We start from the raw sequence: 14,758 nt of genomic DNA, 5'->3' as shown, positions 1-14,758 counted from the left end.
TATTTCACCTTCTGTAAGTTAGACGGCCGCGACAGATGTAACTACTAGAATCCGCACAGAATGCTTGCTTACGTTGTCAAAAATTATTAACTTTCAATGACTTTCTTATTTGCCTTGAAAAAAGGCATTTTGCTGTTCAAAATTGGATTTGGTGATGACGATCTCTATGCTGCCCCAACAGTGGGGGAATGATGGCAGTCTGGCGAGGCACGCTGAGAAGAACCGCGCTGCAACTGAGACATGGTGACCAACCATAGCGCAAGTGGTTTATTTAATTTGAAGGCAGCCACAGGCGCAACCCGCTGTTACTTCTGAGTGCTGTATCTGCTTCTACTGCTGTCAACGTTGTGGACGGTCCGGTCCATCCAGCTCACCTTCTGACTAATGAATGTAGCTAGTTTTCCCAGAAACACTCTTTTATAGCCGAAGGGTGCTACGTAATAGGCCACGCCCTTCTTTTCAGTTGTTTAATTCTCTAATATTCTTTAGACGAATTATTCCACAATTCGCATTCCATATTTGTTTCCAGCGAATAAACACCGATGGTGCTCTCACACACGCAACGGTTTTAACCCGTATTTTATTGCGGTTTGTAACATCAAGCGATTTCGTTTGCTCGTTGTTGCGTGTTGCATCATGTTGCAACTTGGCAGCTGGGAGACGACGAAATTCTGTTAATGCTGATTGATTGAATCGACTTAATATTAGCTCTGCATATTCGAATTAACTGCCTTTGTGAATGCGCTCTAACAGGGCAGTTTGTTATTCAAAATCGGTTATGTTGATCGCAGCCTTTGTGCTGTCCCAACAGTGGGGGTATTAACTAAATAAACTACAACAGAATTTGATTGCTAGGATCCCGCGAAGAATGTTTGCTTGTGTTGATGCTAGGAAATTTTCACCCTTCAATTACTTGTTTATTTGCCTTGAAAAAGGGCATTTTGCTGTTCAAAATTGGTTGCTAATCGCAACCTTTGTGCCCCAACAGTGGGGGAGTTAAGATACACGGACAACATGCACTGTGGAAGCTATTTCACCTTCTGTAAATTAGACGGCCGCGACAGATGTAACTGTTAGAATCCGCACAGAATGCTTGCTTACGTTGTCAAAAATTATTAACTTTCAATGACTTGTTTATTTGCCTTGAAAAAAGGCATTTTGCTGTTCAAAATTGGATTTGGTGATGACGATCTTCATGCTGCCCTAACACGGGGGAATAATGGCAGTCTGGCGAGGCACGCTGAGAAGAACCGCGCTGCTCCTGAGACGTGGTGACCAACCAGAGGGCTAGTGCTGCTGCTGCGGGAGGACGACTGCTGTTGTGGCTGTCTAGTACTATTATGAGCGGCTTCGGCTGAAACAGGCCAAATAGCATGTTTTCAATTGCAAGGTATATGATTCTGTCGACCGTGCTTGGGAAGCAATCATATAACGACCAATCAGAGGACGTAATTTTTGTTTAAACAAGGCTTGACAATTATCAATAGTACAATAGTTTGCATAATCAATCAACAATTTTCTACATTTTGGTGGATGCGTGTATAATTTTCTAAACAATTGCTGCAAAAATGAAGGAAATCGGTTGAAAACAAACCGATTTATAAGCATTTAAAAAGGGACATTTTTCGTCCCCTTTTCGGTAATAGTTCCCTATGTGGTAGGCTAAAGAAAAACGTAGTTCTACGTCAAAAAGGCAGAGCTTCACCGGAGAAAGGCCGAAACCCTCAACCGGTAAGGATGCTCCGATAGCAGGAAAATAGTGGTTTCGCATTCAGGAACGGCATCGTAGTTAGGGATTCTATTCTATTCACCCAGCCGTAGGTTAATGTATAGCTCTACTTGCGGCTGTACATTAACGTACGGCCGGGCGAATTGGTTCACGCTGCTTTTCGCGTTTAGCCTGGCAGAGGCCTAATGCGCACGGCCAACACAATAGAAAGGTGTTTTCACATTGAATATTAGACACGGCGTTAATGAAGTAAGTGTTGGCAAATGCATCTACCGCTAATACCGCCGCTATCGTACGAAAGCGCGTCGTTTCATGTGGGGAATAATATCAACAACGATAAATGACGCGCGTCTAAGCACACCCGAACTGTTTCGCCGTGCCGCTTTCATTTACTTCCTTATAACATCGGCCTCATGGAAGTACCGGCTGCACCTACCGCTGAGGCTGTTACCATACTGCTACTCTGGTACCCAAAGCTATTACTTCTAAAAATTAAGTGTTTTATTTGTCCTCAAAAGAACAATTGTTCAATTCCATAACAGATATAATGCAATCGCATCTCTGTAATATTACCGACAGTAATATTCTTCTGAACAGAAGAATCCAACTTTTCCATTAGAGGAAGTGTTGGCTGATATACGGCAAAAATCTCGCCCGGTCGCTCGCGTTGGCGTTCAGCCTGGCAGAGGCTTAAGACGTGGTGACCAACCACAGGGCAAGTGATTTGTTTAATTTGAAGGCAGCCACAGGCGCAACCCGCTGCTATCCTCTGTTACTGCTGAGTGCTGATATCTGCTGCTACTGCTGTCAACGTTGTGGACGGTCCATCCAGTTCACCTTTCGACTAATGAATGTAGCTAGTTTTTCCAGAAACACTCTTTTATAGTCGAAGGGTGCTACGAAATAGGCCACGCCTTTCTGTTCAGTTTTACCATTTTGTAATGTTCTTTAGACGAATTATTCCACAATTCACAATCGATTTTTGTATCCAGCGAATAAACACCGATGGTGCTCTCACACACGCAACGATTTAACCCCTAACCGTATTGCGGCTTGTAACATCAAGCGATTTTGTTTGCTCGCTGTTGCGTGTTGCATCATGTTGCAACTTGGCAGCTGGGAGACGACGAAATTCTGTTCATGCTGATTGATTGAATCGACTTCATATGAGCTCTACATAGTCGAACTAACTGCTTTTGTGAATGCGTTCTAATAGGGCAGTTTGTTATTCAAAATCGGTTATGCTGATCACAGCCTTTGCGCTGCTCTGCAGTGGGGGGTTAACTCAATGAGGTAAAAATTAGACAACTACAACAGAATTTGATTGCATCCCGCACAGAATGTCTGCTGGTGTTGATGCCAGAAAATTATTAACCTTCAATTACCTTCAATTAACCTACAATAAAGGTTGCTGATCGCATGCTTTACGCTTTACATAACTTGAGACCATCTTGTAGCTTTACAGGATGCACGTACATAAGTGATCGACGTCTTCAGAGAAACTGTTAACATATGTCCAAGAAGACATTTTTACACAAATTATCCTGATTGCGTATCAGGTACATACGCTTCATGCAACCGTAGTAGGCATGGAACACGTGCTCCACGAACGGCTGTTTCGAATATAAACAACGTGAAGACCACAACGTTTAAGTGTAGCCGCTGATTCTTTTTCCTAGTGCACACAACCAAGAATCCCAAATGGGTAATGGTAAGCTTGAACAATCTTTTAAATGACTATAAAAAGTACCATCGAATAACGCTATTCTTATATTATTTTTATAGAAACACGCATAAAAAGACAAGTAATTTTTAAAGAGAATCAAAGATGCTCTGTCACGAAGAAAAAATAGGCACGTGTTTTTTTTTCAAAAGCCTGGAATTTTTCTACATTTTTCAGGTTCTACATTATTTTGGAAATCTTTCACCAAGAGTTTTAACCAGGCTTCAAAAAAGGCGGAATACTTCGAGGTAAGGTTTCAACCATGGCTGGACGATAGTATAACACTGGAAGGTGGACGGCCCAAAAATCCTTTCGAAGAATTCAGCATGCAAACGAAAAGAAAAAAGACTGAATATGTTCAGTCGATTGTCTTTCGTTGCATTATATACTTTCGAGTAGCTATCATTTGTTGCGAAATGAGCATGAGAAAAAAAGATAATGCCACTTCAATTAGGCAAGCCGTCAAAATTTCTGGACAGGCGCAAGCAATATCTCCATCAACAATAGTTCAAATCAGGGTAAGCAAGCAAGCATATCTTTTTGTACGAGAACCTCTTAAAGATCAGTATTTCTCATACCATAAAGTGCTAATATCATCTTCCGGAAGAGGCATTTGAAGTCGACGAAGTCCGAGTTCGCACGTTGCGGTTCGCTACCAGCACTTTTAGATAAAAACAGAGAAGTTGATATTAAGGTTTGGCGCAAATCTATTATGCTGACGCAATACTGAAAGCTCTTTTTTTACCATCGAAAGGGGCTGCGATGCGAGAGCATCAGGGCTCTAATTCAGAAAATAAAGGCTCACGTGTTTTTTACTTCGTTGGTACCATTACATCTATCAGGCAGTGAAAGAGACGCAGATATTTTTAGGGATAACGAGCATTCCGGGTCACCATATTCGTGTTGTCCTATAAACATACAGTTTTGTTATATACTGCTAATTTTGGTTTGAATTTTAAATCATATATATTTTTATTAGGTGATTGAGGAGGAATACGAACGCATGGAAGCAGAGATTGAAATAAGAAGCCTTTTGATACGAAAATCGGTGGTAAAAGGATCATTGTTTGGTATCAGCTCTATTTGACCATGGTGGACGGTAAGTTAACGAATGTGTTGAACGAGACAACGTCGGCGTTGTGCTGTCATATTTGCAAGACCACATATTCGTAATTCAATGAGCTAGAGTTGATGTTGTCTATACCAGTCATTGGAGAGTCATTGAATTTTGGTATGTCTTCACTCTACGCGTGGATCTGAAGCTTTGAATGTTATATACACATCGGATACCGATTTGATTTTAAAACATTGAGGAAATAAGGAACTTAAAAAAACCGGATTCAGGACGATTTTCGAACTCGAGTGGGTCTGCTTATCGATAGACCCAAGCCTTATAGCTCCGGCAATTTAAATAATGGAAACACCGCACGTCGTTTATTTGCAGATCCAAAACGAACTCAGGTGTAGATCAACGATCTGATAGAAAGGACATGAAATCAGAATACCTGTTTCTTGCTGCAGCTAACTGAATACTGAGGCTTTCAAAGCTTATTGCTTGGAAGCAGCAGAGCTATACGTGGAGTTATAAAGCAAAGCCTTTGTGCTACATTCCGTATCGGAATTCGACCTTCTGTTTCACTATACACAGACTTCGCAGCCGACTTTTAAATGTACAGGACAATTGCGGGGCTAGCGCTACGATCCTACTGACACTAACATTCTCTCCCGAGCCGGGACTCGAACATACGACGACTGGCTTGTTAGGCCAGCATCGTACCTCGAGACCAGCTGGGACGCACGTGGAGTTATATTGGTGGTATAATATGCCCACAGCTTTACATAAGAAATTATCCATGGCCACCAAATTACTGAGAAATCTATTCTTCCCATGAGAAGGATGTTGGCCCAAGAACGGAGCAACAAAACCATTAAACCATCCGCAACAATTTTGCAACGAAAAACAGTCGAGAAAACAAAAACCGAAACATCGGTTTTATTACGGGAGTCACTTCACGGTGAAATCAGAGTGAAGTGAACAAAATCCTATTACGGGACTCACGTAAGTCAGAAAAACGTCGCGAAGTGACATCTGCCGTGGATCTGGGTTATTATGAGTGTCATATCAGTGAAGTGAGAACGGAAAAAGCGACGTTTCGCGTGGAATTATTTCACGACCATTTTGAACGGTGAAATGATTTCACGAAGCTGCCATAAGTCTTAAAGTTGATTGATTTGTGATCTAATGGTAAATATTGGATTTATTCTTCGGTAACGAAGCGAATCAGAGTTTGATCCGTGCCTTAAAGCGGTCAATTTTTCATTTTTTTGCCCGATGAAAAAAATGCAAACTAGTTCAGGAAATTTTCGATACCGAAAAAAACATTTTTATTTGATGCCGAATGTCTTAGAAATGCAGAACACGTCAAGATCTGGTGTAATCTAAAAAAACGGGAAAAAACGACTTTCTGGGACTTAGAGATTTTTGAGCTGGTAAACAATCTCATTTCACTTGTCCTATTCTCAATTTCACTTCACTGTCAATCTCACTCCACGGAGGTGATTTTTGTCACATTACCTGAGGTGGAATCGGGAATAGGTCTAAAAAAGTGAAGTGAGCGTGAGAGTGAAATATATTTCACCGTGAAGTGACTCCCGTAATAAACACCATCGTGAACAGGTTGCTGATCACAATCTTCTAATTTCCCAGCATCTTGAACCAACTTTAAAGCAATATCAAGTGCTTCATTTAGAAGTGAAGCAATTATTGAAAAATGAAGCGAAAGAAAAAACAGACGTAGATTCAGAGGTCGACTCATCTGAGTCAGAACCTGATGAATCACAATCTGGTTCAGAATCAGATGATTAATCGTGTGTCCTTTATTTAACTTCAATTATTAATATATATTTTGGCACTATTTTAGTCATGTCTCCGAAACAGTTAATCCGATTTCAAATTACAAATAATAGAGTTTAAGAAGACTAAAAATCCGTCCGGACAAAAATAACAAATTATTGATCTAGTCAATTTCAATACGGTATTAGTTTAGGGGGTTAGCTTTAGAGTGGCCCGCTTCAACATATTCAATTGACACGGCCTTCCAGTTGGTCTCGAGGTACGATGTTGGCCTAACAAGCCAGTCGTCATGGGTTCGAGTCTCGTCTCGAAAAAGACTGTTATCGTCAGTAGGATCGTAGCACTAGCCCCGCAATTGTCCTGTATACTAAACAGTTGGCTGCGAAGTCTGTGTATAATTAAACAGAAGTTCGAGTTCTGAATCGGAATGAAACACCAAGGCTTTGTTTATGTGACCGGTCTTGGCGCTAAACGAAGTATCATGCATCGATTTGATACCATGTTAGCGGTGAGCCACGTTTCTGCCAAATCGTAGACGTTAAAGCAACCGTAGCTGAATGCCAGTTAGTACTCCTAAAGAAAACCGCACCGACGTTGCTGGCTGCATATGGCCGGTTCCGAATTCATCAGACTTTTAACGATGCTTCGGCGGCTTTACCTCTAGGATATCCAGTAGTAGGAGGTAAAGACCCATTAGGAGTTGCTATCGATAAGATACTTGTCATGATAGGCCCTGAATGAATGGAAGATCCTATTTTTAGCCCTATACTCTGGGTCCTGACGGGTTTAGTGTTAGGAACGAGAAAACACTGTTGGATCGATAACAGTAGGCAGTACGACTGAGCTAGACAAATCAGCGTTCATAAACGGTCAGGCACTGGAAATGAAAGAGCCATCAGCAAGAGAAAGGTTAACATAACGAAAATACTTACCTAAAAAAAGTCTTGAGGACATCGACTACAGTATCGACAATAACAGGCCCGCGAGAGCTATGATGATTGCTGACTGCATATGGTCAGACTGTTCCTATCTGAGTAGAGGTCTCTATATTGCTTTCCAGTGTGCCTCGCGGTATGCTTCTTCCGTAGCAGATGGATTAAACTACAACTGTCCTGATTCGGTGTCTTGAGGGGTTCCCAAAATTTGCGCTAGTCCGATTATTCCTGAACTCACGGACTTCTTTCGGCCAGGTCAATGACAGTGGGGCTTATCACGGGAGTCACTTCTGTAATAGGTCACAACCGTAATAGGCACGGTGAAAGTGATTCCCATTTGCTTTGCACGCGTCTTTTTTCACCGTGAGATTTTCTTTTCACTTCGTTCTCACCGTGAAGTGACTCCCGTAATAAGCCCCAGTAATGCCATCATTTGAACATCAGAATTTACTCCATCTTTGAAGGAGATCAAGGATATGGTGTTACATCACACCGTAAGCCCAATAACGTTCACATAGCACCTTCTAAGCCTAGGTGACGCAAAACTAATGCAAGAGAGATACAACCAGAATTTCTGGCTGAGCGCAGCAGCAAAAAAAAAAACGGGCGATAGAGATAGCGATTCAGCAGTACCCGGCAGGATTATTCCTGTATGCCTGAAGGGCACTGGGTACTGAAATGCCACTGCGACAGTCTTGCTGATTGTCTTTTGTGGCTAGCCCCGATTGCTGTGCACAGGTTACGGATTGCTCGTACTCATTGATGGAGTAGAACTGTTTTGTTGTAAACCTGTTCCCCAGTAAGGTACAATATAGTTGATGAAACTAATGACCTGCTTGGGATTAGAGCTCCATATTTGGTATGGAGTTAAAAGGTAGCTTCCTAAGAAGTTGTACCTAGAGGAAGCAAGAGCAAAGCAAACGCTCTGAACTCTGTAGTTCAGATTTGTAGAATCGGCAGGTGTCGTTAAACACTACACCAATTTTCTTTAAATGATGAAAAGCAGGACAGTGTCCGGTAAGGAATTCCGTGATTATCCGTAGTTCACTACGATAATCGAACGAAAGTAACTTTTTGGCGGTTCCAGGGTTTGGATAGATAAACTGTTTGGCTTGTCTACAACCCTGTACCTGTTGCCATTGGGATGTTATTTCTAGCCTTTCCCAAATTAGTAGTTCGCTTTTGATAGCGGAATTGGACCTGTTGGTCCTAACGTCCATCCAGTCGGAGACTGTAGTTAATAGCGGAGTTAGTTTGAACTCCCTAAGTATGCGAAGGTGGCCGATTTGATCCTCTTCGAGTATAGTTTTCCTCCTTTGCAACCTTAGAGCGCCAAGTTTTGCTTCTTTTTTCACAAGAAGATGCAGAGGCAGTAGGGAGAACATTGCTTTCATGGCTGCAGTTGGAGTTGTTCGCATAGCGCTGGTAACCGAAAGACATGCAAGACTTTGAACTTTTTTGAGTTTGGCTTGCGCAGTCACTTCGTTCACCTTAGGCCACCACACCCCCTTACCCATGGCCTCACTGCTTCGGCATAGATTACCATGGGACCATACAAGCGACTTCTCATCTATGGACAAGGATAGCGGCTGGAAGGGGGACCCAATTAACAAAAATGAGCTCGAAGAACCAAAAAGAGACGGGTGCGGAGGGGTTACCAAATCCCTTCGCACGAGGTGGCATCCAGCGGTCTCCGCAGAAGAAGGCGGAGACGGATGCGGCGAAGTCTGGAGGTGGAAAAACGGCGAATCCGTCGGTGTCCACACCAGACATCTCGGTGGACGGTCCCTTGCTAGTCAAGGCCGTCGAAAGGTGCATGGACACGCGGCCAAGAGTGGCGGCGCTGTCTGAACAACTCGATGCCATAATCGAGTTCTCGGCGAACAGGCGAAACATCGCTGGCGACCTGAAGCAGAGCCTCCTCCTGCTTCGGAGCACCATTGATGAAGCCAGAAAGGAGCACGAAGAACTCGTAGCTCGGGTGAAGGCGGCCGAGAAAGCGGCCAGGACCGGGAGGGCGACTGCATCTAAAGAGGTGCAGACAGACGCCCCCTCGTTCGCGTCGGTCTGCTCCACGGGGCAGGTCGCTAAGCGAACGAGGCAGTCCCCGGGGGAAACGGCCCCCGGGAACACCAAGAAACGATTGGTCGTGCTACTCCCACGGGAACACACGCCAACCGGTTCAAGGTCCACCGCGGAAAAGGCACAGGTGGAGGCTACGGGCAATCCTTGGACTACCGTAGAGGGTAGGAAGCGTCGGGAAGGTGCGACGCGTCATGATGGCGGAGCAGCCAGAGGACCAAAAAAGGTCAAAAAGGCGCGGAGTAGGGGTGATGCCCTCATACTCAAGACGGTTGGGTCGAAGTACTCAGAAGTCTTGAAGAAGATGAGGGGGGAAACCCAGCTCAAGGATCTGGGGGCGGATGTGCGGAGTATCCGCCGATCTCGCACTGGCGAGATGATACTTGAGCTCCGGAAGGACGCCAAGAACAAGGGGGCTACCTACAAAACGGTAGCCGAAAAGGTCCTAGGGAAGGAGGTGCAAGTGCGGGCACTCACCTCAGAAGTGACTCTCCAGCTTAAAAACCTGGACGAAATCACTGAGGGGTGCGACATTGCACAAGCCCTTAAAGCGAAGTGCGGGGTGGAGGTGGCTAAGGAGTCAATCCGCCTCCGCAAAGGTCCGGCGGGGACCCAGGTAGCTACCTTCCGACTACCGTCGGCGGACGCTAACCTGGCCCTGAAAGAGGGCAAGTTGAAGGTCGGCTGGTCGGTATGTCCTCTGGGCATACTACAGCAACCAGACATTTGCTTCCGGTGCTTCGAGGGCGGACATAAGTCCTGGACCTGCAAGGGGCCCGATAGGAGCCAGCTGTGCAGGCGATGTGGAGGTGCAGGCCATAAAGCAAAGGACTGCGGGGAGTCTCCCAAGTGCATGGTATGTTCCGGGAAACGGGACGCCAAACACTTTATGGGAGGCCCCAGGTGCCCAGCCGGTAAGCCGGCTGCGAAACCACGGGCGTAAGGGTGACGCAACTGAACCTGAACCATTGCTTCGCGGCTCAGCAGCTGCTACACCAAGCAGCCACTGAGTCGTTGTCGGACATCGCCGTCATATCGGACCCCTACCGCATCCCTCCCGGAAACGGTAACTGGGTTGCGGATAAGTCCAGATTGGCGGCCATATGTACGACGAGCAAGTTCCCGGTTCAGGAGGTTGTCTCAACCTCAGAAGAAGGGTACGTAGTTGCTAAGGTGAACGGAGTGTTCTACTGCAGTTGCTATGCTCCGCCACGTTGGTCTACCGAAAGGTTCATCCAGATGGTCGACCTCCTATCCATGGAGCTAACGGGCCTAACGCCGTTGGTGGTGGCGGGCGACTTCAACGCTTGGGCTGTTGAGTGGGGAAGTTGCTTCACGAACCAGAGGGGCCAGATCCTGTTGGAGGCTTTTGCAAAGCTCAACCTAGATCTGGCCAACGTTGGGAACAAAAGTACATTTAGCAGAAATGGTGCGGAGTCGATCATCGACGTGACGTTCTCCAGCCCAGGACTGATCAAGAACTGGAGGGTAGACGATGGCTACACTAATAGCGACCACCAGGCGGTCTGTTTTAGTGTAGACAACAACGAGAGGGGGCAAGCGACGGGTAGAGCCAACACTCCGACCGTTCGCGGGTGGAAGACATCGCACTTTGATGCCGAGGTATTCGAAGAGGCAATGAGAAGGGAGCGCGAGGGGGACAGTTGGCTTCGCCCGACTACTGACCAACTAGTTGCTATGCTATCGCGGGCGTGCGACGCCACCATGCCTAGGACTCGCCAACCTAGGAATGGAAAGCCACCGGTTTACTGGTGGACGGACGCGATAGCCGACCTTCGCAGTGCGTGCCTCCGTGCAAGACGGAGGATGCAGCGTGCGCGAAACGAAGAAGAGAGGACAGAGCGCCGCGCAGCATTCAGTTCGGCAAGATCGATGCTAAAGAGTGCGATAAAGGCCAGCAAGAGGGCCTGCTTTGATAGGCTATGTGCGAGTGCCAATACAAATCCGTGGGGTGACGCCTACAGGATCGTAATGGCCAAGACTAAAGGCGCGCTGGCGCCTGCAGAGCGATCACCAGCGATGCTGGAGCGTATCATCGAGGGACTCTTTCCACGCCACGAGCCAAGTCCTTGGCCTCCGGCGGTCGAGTCTCACGTCCGACGTTTCAGTATCTCAGACATAGACCAGAGATGGTCGGCCAACCTGCCGAGCATCCAATCCGTGAGCGACGACAGCCGTGTCGAGGCAGGGGAGGAGGCAAGGGTTACGAATGAGGAACTCATCGTGATCGCCAAATCCCTAAAGGTGAGCAAGGCACCGGGACCGGATGGTATCCCTAACCTGGCGATCAGGCTGGCGATAAAAACGGCCCCCGGGCTGTTCAGGGCAGTCATGCAGAGGTGCCTGGATGACTGTCTCTTTCCGGACAGGTGGAAGCGGCAGAGACTGGTCTTATTGCCGAAGGCTGGGAAACCGCCAGGGGACCCATCGGCATATAGGCCTATCTGCCTGCTGGACACCGCGGGCAAGGTGCTTGAGAGGATCATCCTCAACAGACTGGTGAGGTACACGGAGGGTGTACACGGTCTGGCAAGTAACCAGTTCGGCTTCCGGAAGGGCAGGTCCACGCTGGACGCAATCTCTTCCGTCATCAAGACGGCGGAGGTAGCAATCCAGCGCAAGAGAAGGGGAATACGCTACTGCGCAATCGTCACGCTCGACGTGAAGAATGCGTTCAATAGTGCCAGTTGGGACTCCATAGCGCTCGCGCTCAGGAGCATCCATGTACCGGTGTCGCTGTACAAGATTCTGGAAAATTATTTCCAGAATCGAGTACTTGTTTACGACACAGAGGAGGGTCAGAAGTGCGTCCCAATTACCGCAGGAGTTCCGCAAGGTTCTATCCTGGGCCCGGTGTTGTGAAATGTCATGTATGACGGAGTGTTAAAACTCAAGTTCCCTGTAGGGGTTGTGATCGTCGGCTTTGCAGACGACATAACGCTGGAGGTTTACGGCGAGTCTATCGAGGAGGTCGAGTTGACGGCCGCGCACTGTATACGCAAGGTCGAGGACTGGATGCGCTCCAGGAAACTGGAGCTCGCGCATCATAAGACGGAGGTCATGGTTGTGAACAACCGTAAATCGGAGCAACAGGCGGTGGTCAGAGTCGGAGACTGCACCATCACCTCGAAGCGATCCCTGAAGCTCTTGGGGGTTATGGTGGACGACAAGCTCACGTTCGGGAGTCACGTCGACTATGCCTGTAAGAGGGCCTCATCGGCTATTGCAGCACTATCTCGTATGATGTCCAATAGCTCAGCGGTTTATGGCAGCAAGCGAAGACTTCTTGCCAGCGTGGTTTCGTCCATACTTAGGTATGGTGGGCCAGTGTGGTCCAGAGCGCTAGGTACTAACAGTTACCGTGGCAAACTGGAAAGTACCTACAGGCTCATGTGCCTGAGAGTTGCGAGTGCGTATCGTACGGTGTCATACGATGCAATATGTGTCTTGTCCGGCATGATGCCTATCAGCATCGCCATCAAGGAGGACAGAGAGTGTTTCGACCAACGTGACACAAGGGGCATACGAGGTACCAGAAGGTCATTCTCGATGCTCCGTTGGCAGAGGGAATGGTCTAATTCCACAAAGGGCAGATGGACGCACCGACTCATACCGGAGATATCCGGCTGGGTCGGGAGACGACATGGCGAAGTGAACTTCCACCTGACACAAATCCTGTCAGGCCATGGTTGTTTCAGGCAATATCTGCACAGGTTCGGACACGCGGTGTCCCCCATGTGTCCCGAGTGCGTGGAGGAGGAGGAGACTGCTGAGCACGTCTTCTTCGTATGCCCCCGTTTCGTAAGAGCGAGGAGCAACATGATGGCTGTGAGCGGGCCTGGCACTACTCCGGACAATCTAGTCCGGAGGATGTGCGACGACCCGGACATCTGGAACGCGGTCTGTGCGGCCGCCTCTCAGATTGTTCTGGAGCTGCAACGTGTGTGGCGGGTCAACCACCAACACGCCAGTGGTAGCTAATTACCAGTCTCCAGGTAGTTAGCTAGGAGGTTATAAGAGTAAAGAGGGTGCATCACGCACAAAAGCCACTTCCCGACGTAATACTTAACCGTCGTTCCGGGAAGACCAGGGCTGGAGACTGGAGGGGTTTTAGTGGGCCGGGACAGGGATAAGTAGGTGTCTGGGGGAGTGTAACTACCCCAGCATCTCTCCCCTAGTCTCATCCCCACACCCTGAGTTCTCTTCTCAGGTGTCTGTTTGCAGATTTCCCCGCCACCTTTAAAAAAAAAAAAAAAAAAAAAAAAGGCCACCACATTAGGGCAGCATAGGTGATTCTTGGTCGGGCAATGGTCTTGTAAGACCAGAGTGCCAAGTCTGGTTTCAGTCCCCAGGTCTTACCGAACAGAGTTCCGCAGGTCCAGATCGCCAAGGTCGCTTCCTTAGCGGCATGATCCAGTTGTGCAGACCAGTTCAGTTTCTTATCCAGAATAATTCCGAGGTATTTGACTTCATTGATGAAGCCCAGTCTAACTCCTTTCAGTGCTGGAGGAGTGATGGAGATCTTCCTTCGTCTACTGAATGGGATTAGAACTGTTTTCAAGGGGTTTATGTTTAGACCCTCCTGTAGACCGTGGTGGCATTCAGAGGCAGGCAGGATTTTTTAGCTTTTCAAATAGATGACGGTGTCTAACCGAGCCTAGATCTGAATCAGATTGCGAGAAAGAACACAATATTCGCCTCCTAATTGAATAAAGGCAACTGACAGTTACGTGAAATACAAAGTAAGGTAATGTCGCTTATAATGTTTCCCCATATGTGCAGTAAAAAACTATGCTGATTCTTCCAAGATTAGCTGCACAAAATAGAACGAAAATTGAAGTAGACATACAAACCTGTATCAACAATCACGCTCACCTTGCCCTCAGCGACTTAAGGTTAAAATTATTATATAATATAGCAATAGACAAATCTGTCGGCATAATAAAAAAGGTAGTTAAAACAGAGTTGGACCATCAACCAAGCACAAGCAGGTTGGCTTCCATATGCACATCAGTGTTGATATGAAAATAATGAATGACTCAGAGTTCTTCCTGGCAAATCACACAAACTTGCGAAAACATTCTTATTTAAAATAAGAACTTCTACGAAACGCTTTTACCTATACCACCTAATCACCTAACAAATGAAAGCCGATTAGCAAAAAAATTACGTAAAAATGTCAATATCACTGTTGGTTTTTTAGATCTGCATGCAAATCATTCGCCAACTGTCAGATGAATTTTCAAACAAAATTTTCCCCATCATTTCTTGCCCCTTATTTGTTGACTTATTCTATTACTTTTCCATTTGAAAAGGATAATTATGGGACGAAAAAACTGCCAGCTTAACATTTCCAGAGTGATTTGAATTTCTTCGTTAAAGGGCTCAGTTCTGTCGAAATTTATTGTATTTTC

This window comes from Wyeomyia smithii, chromosome 3, assembly GCF_029784165.1.
Source record: "Wyeomyia smithii strain HCP4-BCI-WySm-NY-G18 chromosome 3, ASM2978416v1, whole genome shotgun sequence".
Classification (NCBI taxonomy): domain Eukaryota; kingdom Metazoa; phylum Arthropoda; class Insecta; order Diptera; family Culicidae; genus Wyeomyia; species Wyeomyia smithii.
The sequence above is the reverse complement of the archived record's forward strand: the minus strand, read 5'-3'. Positions refer to the sequence as shown.